Genomic DNA, 7502 nt, shown 5'->3' on the forward strand with positions numbered 1-7502 from the left:
AATTGGGCTAGCCTTGGCTAGACTTGGGTCTAGGTTGGGCTAAGGTTGGGTGAGGTTCAAATTGATTATTTATCCATGAAGAGTTTTCAACATTGAAGAGTTTTCAACATAAATTGGCTGCTAATTTTAGGGTTAAGGCAATCAATTTGGTGAAATTTGGAGGCATAGCCATTTGGGACAAATTTGTGGATTTTTGAATTTAGGTTGAAATTAAATGAAATTGAGGCTTCACCAATACCAATTGAAGATCAAGTTTGATGTTTAGGAAAGTTATAAAGAGTTTACAACATGGATTATGGCAAATTGAGTGGGATGTGGATTTAATTAGGTGATATTAGGTCATGTGGCCAAAATTGGGGCTTTTGATTTGAATCAAAATTGGGCTCAGAGCATGGGCCAATTAAGGTTGGATTTGGTTTGTATTGGTCATATGAAAGGTGAATTCGAGTTTAGGATTAAAATTGAGGGAAATGGGGACCAATTTGATATACATTTGAGGTGGATTTGGGGAGATTAGGCCTTTAAAGGCAATTTGGGGTTTTGGACAAGGATGGTCAAAATGGCCAAATTGGGTCATGTGGTAGTTGAGAAAAGTGAAATTGGGAATATTTTGAGTATTTTGGGAATTTTAGGGATTTTTTGGAATATTTGAAATTTTGGGTTGAGGAGAGGCATTTAGGTAATTTGGCAATTTTTGGTGATTTAAGGTAATTTGGGTGTTTTCAAAAGGTTTGAAATGATTTTTGAATAAATTTAGGTATTTTAGGTAAATTTGAGAATTTTAATTTGAGAATTTTGGCCAAATTAAATTTGAGAATTTTGGCCAAATTTAGGGTCCCAAGGGTATCTAGGTGATTTGGGGGAGTTTAGGGGCAAAAAGCTAAGTTAGGCATTTTGGTAGAGTTGAGGTGCCAACCACCATAAACAAGCCATGACCAATGGAAACCCCATTTTGGGTTCTTTATGTACTGGTCTTAGCTAAACCATAGCCCTAGGGATGGTAGGTTTAGGGGACCATCTACATGAGTATCGGACCATCTACATGGGGCCCATCTACATGAGTATCCCAAAAGTATTAAGGGATCAAAGTCAATAAAATTTTGGATTTGCATTTGTGAGTGATTGTGAGTGAGGTGATTGTAGTGAGTGCCTTAGCTTTAGGCCAACGCCCAGGGTCAACCCTAAGGTTCAACAACCCTATAAGAGCTCTCTTGAGCTCTCTTTGAGCTCCCTCATAATGACCCCACCTACTAAGTGCTAGAGGTTAGGACTACTATGTGGAACTTCAAGTTGAGTAAAGAGGAGTTTAGAATTTCTAATGGTGAGGGTTTCTTTTCTAGTTTTCTAGAAATAGTCAACAGGAAGTCCTATGGCTAGACTTTAGGCTACTAAAGAGGAACAATAGACCTCAACCAAAAATGAGGTCAACAAATGCACCCCCAAGAGGTGGGGTGTGCTGGGCAAAGCACACCGCGCGTATTTGAGTTAACTGACGAGATCAACAAAACCAATACAAACTCCTAAGTTAAGTGACATAGAAGGAGTGTGGGATTGTGTGTTCTATTTGCTTCCACTGGGGAATATAGCAGGTGAATATTTCATCAAAGTCAGAAAGTAGGGACTCTTGCTGGGATTGGAGAGTGGATTTTGAGTTATGAGATTTCAGGAATTTATAGAAGATGGGAATCAGTGTGTAAGTGCTAACCTCGGGGTTAGATTTGAAATTCAGGTATTAATGTTAGAAGAGGGTCAAAAGTTAAGGACCAGTCATGAAAAGAGAGGAATCAAAAGTTAGGGACTGATCCTAGGATGAGGATTGACTGTTAAGGATCAATCACAAGAGAGAGCGTCGGAAGGTAGGGACCAACTTCAAAAGGGTGAATTAGAGATTAAGGACTAATTCTAAAATATGAATTGAAAGTTAATGATAAATTTCAAAAGAGATCATAGGAAGGTAAGGACCAACCTCAAAAGGGTGAATCAAAAATTAGGGACTGATTCAAAAATGAGAATTAAAAGGTAATGATTAATCTCAAAAGGGAGCGTCGAAAGGTGAGGACCGACCTCAAAAGGGTGAATCAGAAATTAAGGACTGATTTAAAAATGAGAATGTAAAGGTAAGGATCAATCTCAAAAGAGAGCGTCAGAAGGTAAGGATCGACCTCAAAAAGGTAAATCAAAATTAAGGACTGATTCAAAAATGAGAATTGAAAGGTAGTGATCAATCTCAAAAGAGAGCGTCAGAAGGTAGGGACCGACCTCAAAAGGGTGAATTAAAAATTAGGGACTGATTCAAAAATGAGAATTGAAAGGTAAGGATCAATCTCAAAAGAGAACGTCAGAAGATAAGGACCGACCTCAAAAGGGTGAATCAGAAATTAGGGACTGATTCAAAAATAAGATTTGAAAGGTAGTGATCAATCTCGAAAGAGAGCGTCGAAAGGTAAGGACCGACCTTAAAAGGGTGAATAAAAAATTAGGGGCTGATTCAAAAATGAGAATTGGTGGTGTTAAATCCAAAGATGTGTGTCATGTGAAAAGGTTGACATTGTTGAAGAAGATTCGTGAAAAATTGCGAGTTTTTTTGCACAGAATGTGAAATTCCGTCGGGATGTGAAGTGAATTAGCGCGACAAAGATAGTTGTGCTGCACGAGCAAAGAGTAAGGAACTCCGAAATCAAGAGAATCCACTCAATAGATTTATTTTATTTTTTTTTATTTTTATCACATTAACTTTTCAAAATATGTTTTCAAAATTTTATTTTAGTTGGTTGATTTATCAAAAAAAAAGAGTTATTTTATTATTTGTTTGTTGGTTATTTTTGTTTAAATTTTATTATCGTTAAAATTTTTTTTGTTTGTCGTTTTGTTCTTTGTCTGTTGTAATTTTGAACCAACGTGTGGTTTGTAGCTTCCATCTATCATACAAAAGGAAATTGATAAAAAGACACATTTTTGAATGAAACTTCATTAATCTGTTCTAATAAAACGTTACAGATCAAGTGTTGGCCAACGCCTCAAAAAGTACAATGTGCAAAATGTAGTAAAGTACATCTAAAATATCTAATGCCAAGTACAAATTATAGGTTGAGCATCTCTAATGCATATCAAATTGTTGTAATGTAGTAAAGTAGAAAGGAATCCTCTGATTGTCTGTTCCTGCTGTGACGAGCTCCTGATCGAGTTGACCTTCTAAGCCACGCTATAGGACAAGAGTTTCCTTTGCAAGTGCCTAGAGGTGCAACCCTCTCATAGCTCGTAAGGTAGTAGTTCCTCCAACTCTGGATCTGGCTGAAATCTGTGTGACATCTTGTTATCATCCATTCGTCAGAAGGTTACAGACACCCTACGGTGTTGCACTCCTGCAATGCAATGCTTGCCAATGTCTGCACCGTTGCCTTTAAGAACAAGCACTGAGTCAACTCGTAGGGGAATCTCCACAGAGCCTCTGAACTCACCAGGCCGACAATGTCAATTTCTTTCCCGAATAAGATTTTGATTTTACTCATGAATGATACTGTACAAAAAAGGCCTCACGAAGTCATTGTTATAGATGTGTGGAGGAATGTAATAACCCTTGTCATAAATGTTGATAATACAACTATTTAGAATGTAGGTAGCAGGCAAAATACTCCATCTGACCATTCTTTTGATCATCCACTTTGTCATTGGCGGTAGTGGATCTACATGATTGTGTCTGAGGATCCCAGACGAATTCCCCTGTCTATCATTTGTGAAGTTGTTGCAGCAGCCACACTGAATAGTGATCCTCCCTTTTCCTCGCATCTATTTCCTTGGCTCAGAATAGGTCTTTTCCATAAGTAAACATGCTCGACCTCTGTCCCTTAGGTTAAAAATGTAGTCAAGAATAACTTCTTCGTCAGTCTATGAGAAGACTCTGGTATATAGTTCTAATCCATCTAGTATGTTAATGAATTTTCCTTGTACTTCTTTGTAGAACTCGAAGTCTCTTTTATGTACTTTTATCATTTTATAATATTCCACCATACTGGGAGTTGGCAGTTGTCGCGGGTATTTCCTCATTTGAACATTAGCGGGAACCCAAGCTGGTGCTGTCTGTGGCTTTAACGGAATGTATGATTCTGCGTCTGATAAGACGTTTGGCTCTATACCCCGAGGAACATACGAATCTGCATCCATTGGGACATATGGCTCTGCCTCTATCAGATAATCAAGGGTATGAGATCCATCATCGGTACATGCATATTCCTCTAATGTGCTGTAGTGTTGTAGATGTAGGACGTTGCAGTCGGGACACTCCACGAATGCCCCCGTAGCTGATGCTCATGCAAATATTTTGGCATTGCAGGTAGGGCAACCCGTACATAGAACATCTGAAGCTAGTAGTATCTTTGGCTTTGTAACAAACTCGGACTCCTCATCCGTAGCAGGCTGGCTGGAGGAGGTCTCTTTCATGCCCATATCATAAACGTGTCCCTCAGAAATAGGAAGTTGTCTGCCTCTTGCTGGCGTCTCTTATCTTATCGTAAGAAAGCTCTCTGTTTGAGTTGGCTGGCGTTTCTTTGCTGTGTTCTTCGCAGTTGAGCAAACAATATCCTTTCATTATCAGCAGCAACTAGGCCCCCAGTTGGTGTAGCTACCATGGATGGTAAACGACATGGCCCCTTCATCGGGTCCTATTGTACCATCACGCTCTTTCCTTTCAGCGACGCATTGTCTTTGGTGGCCACCATTAGTGGTGAGGATAGCCCTTCCTTTTCCTGTCAACTAACAAAATTCTTTAATGACCCCTCGTAATTCATGCCAATTTTGTTAAATTCCATGTCAAAAACTATAGCGCCGCGCTGCGGCGCCATTTCTTCATTTAGTGCGAGATTCCAGCCATCTTAGAAAGCAAACCATCTTTGAAAGCAAAGATCAGCCTCTGGCGTGACATTTCTCTACAGACGACAGGAACAATGTTAGTGGTCTGAAACTTAGCGTGAACAAGAACAAAACAAAGTATTTATTAAAGAAAATTTTTGTTTATTTTGGTGAAGAGATCATTTATTTATGTGTAAATTTTGTTTAATTTAGTAGCATATTAAGTTTGAAAAGAGAAAATTGAGGTGTGTAATTTTCAAAAAACTCTTTTTTTTACTATTATATTGAGGTTAATTTTGTTACAAAAATTTTGGACCTATTCACAGACGTTTGGCCACATAAATAACCCCAAGATAATCAAAATTTCAAAATTTCAAATCAAGCAAAGGCAAGCAATGCAGGTTGCGTAGTATGTCTTTAGGTATCGTCCGTTGATTGGTAGCATGAGTCTTTCACCTCGGAAGTCCACTAATTGGTAGGCTCCTAATGGATAAACCTTTTCAACGACGATTGGTCCCACCCAAGTTGGCTCAAATTTCTCAGCTATCTTGCGACATGCAAGAATATGCCTTTTGAGCACAAGTACAAGGTCACCAACTTTGAATGTCCTTGAGAAAAATAATTTGTCATGAGTTTGTACCATCTTTGCCTGGTAAAGTTCCAGATGTTGTTGTACTTCAAATCGTTTTCCTTCCAGACTCTCCAGTTCCTCAAGCTTGAGCTTTGTACTTTCTTCTGTTGTTAGTTGGTTGGCGACAATAACTCTGAGAGACGACATCTAAGACGACATCTAAATTTCTAATGGTAGCACGACCTCAGATTTGTACATGAGCATGTAGGGTGTACATTGAGTGGGAGTCTTGAACGTCGTCCGGTAGGCCCATAAAGCTTCTAGCAATTTGTTGTGCCAATCCCTTTTGTTTTCCTCTAATATTTTCTTCAAAATCTATACCAGTATTTTGTTGAAGGCTTCAGCCAATCCATTTACTCTGGGACAGTAAATTGTAGAGTATCTCCAATCTATCCCATGACTTTTGACGAAATTGTTGATTTTGGTGCTTTTGAAGGCTGGCTCATTGTCTGAAGCTCATTGTCTGAAATTATTCTTCGCGGTACTCCGAAACGGTAGACTATTTGGCTTTTGAAGAACTGAAGAACATCTAAAGGACATGCTGTGTCGTAACCTCTCGTAATGGCACGCGGCACTGCCTCTGTCCATTTGGAGAATTAATCTGTAGGGGCAAGTATGAACCTATGTCCTTTGGAAGTTGGAGGGTCTATCTGACCTATTATGTTCGTGTCCCAACACTCGAATGGTTACGAAGCAACAGTTGGGTGTAGCACATTCAAAGTTTGGTGCAAAAACACCCCATGCACTTGACACTGGTGACATTTTCTGGCTGTATCCATGCAATCGGACATCATTGCTGACCAATAATATCCGAGTCTTTTGATTTTCATTTTAATCTTCGGTCCCGACTGGTGAGCGCCACATAATCTGACATGTACTTCTTTGACAATATTTCATGCTTCGACTTTGCTTAGGCATCGTAGCCATATCTGGTCAAATGATATTCTGTAGAGAGCATCACCAACCAAGGCGTATGACATAGCCCTTTTTGTAATGTGATGTGCCTTAGACTTATCTTCAAACAACTTTCCAGTATGAAAATATTCTATTAATGGCTTGCGCCAATTTTCATTGATATCTGCAACTGCAATCGTTGTTTCTTCTTTTCCGAGCTTGTGTAGAATTTTGAGGTCGATTCGAGACAAAACTTATCTTCCTTGTACTGAGATTGCGATGGAATCCTGTGAGGGACACACCAGTTTTTAGCAAGTTTTGCTAGAGCGTCAACAGGGGCTTTATCTCCACTAGGAATCCGGTAAAAAGTCACGTAGGAGATTTGCTCTAGTAGCTTCATCATGTATTGGTGATATTCTATTAGTCTTGGTTTCATAATTTTGTATTGTCCACCGACTTTTTGGATGATGAGTTGAAAATCACCGTAGATGGCAATGTTTGTTATATCTATTGAGATTGTCAACTCCAATCTAGTGATTAAGGATTCATATTCTACTTCGTTGTTGGTGCACAGCTCTGTCAGGTGGTATGAGAACCTCAACATACCCTTATCTGACATGATAAAGATCAAACCAATTCTTGCTTTTCCTGGTATGACTATGCCTGATCCTTTGTCTTTTCTGGCTGATGAAGCACTGTCAAAGTACATCTCTCAGTGTTGCGCACTGGAGATTTCCATTTATAACACTTTCTCATCTGGTAGTTCATCGTCAAGAGGGGACCCAGCTGGCAGTGGGTGTGCAACAAGAAAGTCTGCTAGAATCTGTCCCTTAATAGCACGGAGGGGAACCGGAGGGGAACAAAATTGAAATAAGATCATCGACCATCTTGCTAGACATCATCATCGACCATCTTGCTAGACATCTTGCTAGACGTTCAGAGAGTGTTGGTCGGGTCATCAAATATTACGTTAACTTTTGAAATGAAATTAGGGTAATTTTATGAGAGAGCATGTGATGTCTAAGTTTTTGGGCAGCGAAAATTAACACCAGACAATGCTTCTGAATAGGTGGATACCTCACTTCCGTCATTATCAAACAATGACTCAAGTAGTAGAGTGTGTTTTCCTTAC

The sequence above is a fragment of the Phalaenopsis equestris genome, unplaced genomic scaffold, assembly GCF_001263595.1.
Source record: "Phalaenopsis equestris unplaced genomic scaffold, ASM126359v1 Scaffold000002, whole genome shotgun sequence".
NCBI lineage: Eukaryota > Viridiplantae > Streptophyta > Magnoliopsida > Asparagales > Orchidaceae > Phalaenopsis > Phalaenopsis equestris.